We start from the raw sequence: 3,206 nt of genomic DNA on the forward strand, positions 1-3,206 counted from the left end.
GTGCTTTATCTGAGTTTGATCATCAGAGTTCATGGGGAAAAAAGTACATGTTATGGCACAGGCTGGGGAGGCAAAGACAGGCAGATGCCCAGAGCTCAGTGCACAGCCTACTTGGTGAGTTCTAGGCCATTAAGAGGTCCCTGTCTCAAACAACTCTATACAGTGCCTACAGAACAACATCTAGTGTTATACTCTGGTTTTCACGTGCTTGGGTATGTTCCACACCCATACAAAAGCACACACACATACACATATTGTGCTGGATTATTTTATGTCACAGTCACAAGCTAAAGTCATCTGGGAGGAGGAAACAGAAATCGAGAAAATGCCTCCCTAAGATAGGTCTATAGGCAAGCCTGTAGGTCATTGTCTTGATTGGTGGTTAATGGGGGAGGGCCCAGTCAGTTGTGGGTGCAGCAACCCCTAGGCAGGTGGTCCTGGGTTCTGTAATAAAGCAGGCTGAGCCAGATAGTAAGTGTCACACTGCCATGGCCTCTGCCTCAGCTCCTGCCTCCAGGTTCCTGCCCTGACTTCTTTCAGTGATGAATAGTCATGTGAAAATGTAAGCCAAACAAACCCTTTCCTCCCCAAGTTGCCTTGTTCATGGTGTTTTATCACAGAAGGAGTAATCCTGACTAGGACAGAAAGTGGTACCAGGATAATGGGGCATTGCTGTGACAGACCTGGTCATGTTGTTTTGGGGAAGACTGTGGAAGGACTTTGGAACTTTGGGCTAGAAAAGCCATTTCATGTTCAAAGCTTAGTGAGCAGTTCTTCGAGCACTTGGAAGATAAGAATGCTGAGAGTAGCAAAGACAGTAGAGGCCTGGTTTGTGAAGTTTCAGTCAAAGAAACCCTTTCCTCCCCAAGTTGCTTTCGTCCTGGTGTGTTATCACAGCAATCGTAACCCTAACTATGACATCCATGCGCATATTAATACACGCATACAGACCATTTTTCTTCCACTGGGTATGTCTTGACTGGTAGTGAGTCCAGAGCATTTGGGATGTTAAGTCCCCTAGTGGAAGGGCTGGAATGGTACCCTGAAGGGGTGTCAGCTGGCTTCCTTATCTTTGCCCAGGCAGCTGACTGCAGAGCCAACAGTAACTTCAAAAAATAACCCAAGTGAGCCACTTGATTTTACCATACTTCACTGAACCTCCTGGTTTATGTTTGTTTTGTTTTGTGGTCTTTCTTCACCTGTCTCTCTTAAGGCAGCAACTGCATATTAACACAGCAGGGCTGACTTGAAATGAATATTCAGTGCGACAGTTTCAGAGTCTAAAATTGTTGGCAGGCTCAGGTACCTCTGAAGCCTCTGGAGAGACGTTTCCATGTCTTTGCCATGTGATGGCTCTGGCAAACCATGGTGTTTCTCTTTGTCAGCCATGCTATGGCAGCTGTGCCTCTCTGTCTTGTTCCAAGTAACCCTCTTCAGATAAGCTCGCCTATCACAATTAGAGCCCTTCCTGGTATTTATTTAATGCATAAAAACTTACTTTCTCCCAAGGTCACCCTTTTAAGGACAAGATATTATATTGAACCTAGCTTCTTGAAGGACACAATTCTGCCCACTGTGGCACAATCTTGAGGCATAAGATGCATTTGGGGGTTGGTGACCAGGCTGTTTCCAGGGCACAATGTCTAGTGTGGGAGGGATGGATAAAATGACAGTAATAGGTCTGATTCAGGGGCAGCCTTGAATGCCAAGCCAAGTCAAGAAAGTGTGGTCTCTATAAAATCTCCAAAGGCTGTAGTGACACTTCTTACTGTGACAGATCTGTGATATAATACAGAATGAGAGAAGAACTTGGGGACTGCCATAAGAATGATCTAATTGAGAGAACTTTTAGTATTTCTTGGAGTTCCATGGGTCAATCAGGCAGCTTTCAAAAATTACTTGGCTGTGTGGAAAGGTTGCACTTTGTCATGTATCTCAGCTTTTAGGGGGGCTCTGCTCAGCCTTACCCATATGGCATGAATCCAGTGACCAAGACCCCAAGGTGTAAGCCTCTTCAAGCCTCTACTTCACTGCCATTTACCAATATCTCATTGGCTGGAGAAACTTCTGTGGCCACACCCAGATTCCTAGGTTGGGGGACAGCATTGCCCTTTGAAGAGCACAGCTAGAGAGACTGGAAGATGTGGCAGCCACATGCTAAGGACAATCTCCCTCTGAAACCCAGGGACATTTGCATGTTCAGAAGAGTTGAAGCATGCACACATTTCCACTTACCGGGGTCAGTTCCCTTGAGCCACAGGATTTGTGGGCCCTTTATTGTATCAGGTGCACAGGTGCTTGTGAATGGTCACTGAAGTCCAATTCCTGGTGGCTGTCTGAATTCTAGGTGTGCAATAGCAAGACTTTATCGCAGGACTCGCTGGGAGGTGGGCTGTCCTGAGACTGGACTCTGAGAACAGTAGGCTATGCACACTGCACTCATGATGAACTCAAGCAGACCCTTAGGCATGCTTCTACAGAGGCTTCCAGTGTCCCAGGAGCCTCGGCCTCCATTGCTCACACAGTGACTGCTTGACGCTGACTTCTGAGCACTGTCCCCTGTCCTTGCTGACCTTTCAAGTTTACTATTTTCATACAAAACTCCAAGTAGGGGTGTTCTGGGGAAGGTGTAACTGACATGTTATGATTACTGCCCCAGTTGTGTGTGCTTTCTGAGAAATATCAATTAGCAATGAGGTTGGGGAAAAGCCTGGTGCTGTTGTCCTGGGAGGGTCCTGTGTGGGAATCAAAGCAGGAATTAATCAGGGTATCTGTGTGATAGGCAAGAAGAGTGAACCCCTCTGATAGAAGTTCAGCCTAGAGGAGGGGAAAGGCTCATCACCATTCCTTCCCATCTGTGTGTCTCTGTTGTGTTCAAGATTTTTGTGCCTACAGTGACAAAGAACATTGACAGTTACAGAGCCCCTGATTTGCAGGTGGAAATTGAAGTAGGGAAGGGTGAAGAGTAAGGCTCAGAGTTCAGATAGCTGTAGAGCCAGAGACATTGACCAGGGCCAGCTCTACTCCAAGTGCCGTGAGTCTTCCACCTGCCTCTGCTCTTTCTCCAAAGCTTCAGTTTTTCCCTTTGAATTTCTTGACTTCTGACTTTCCCTGTGCTCTAAGTGTGTGTGTGTGTGTGTGTGTGTGTGTGTGTGTGTGTGTGTGTGTGTGTGTGTGTATGTGCATGTGCGCGCACGTGTGTGTGT

Source organism: Cricetulus griseus, chromosome 4 (genome assembly GCF_003668045.3).
Source record: "Cricetulus griseus strain 17A/GY chromosome 4, alternate assembly CriGri-PICRH-1.0, whole genome shotgun sequence".
Classification (NCBI taxonomy): Eukaryota; Metazoa; Chordata; class Mammalia; order Rodentia; family Cricetidae; genus Cricetulus; species Cricetulus griseus.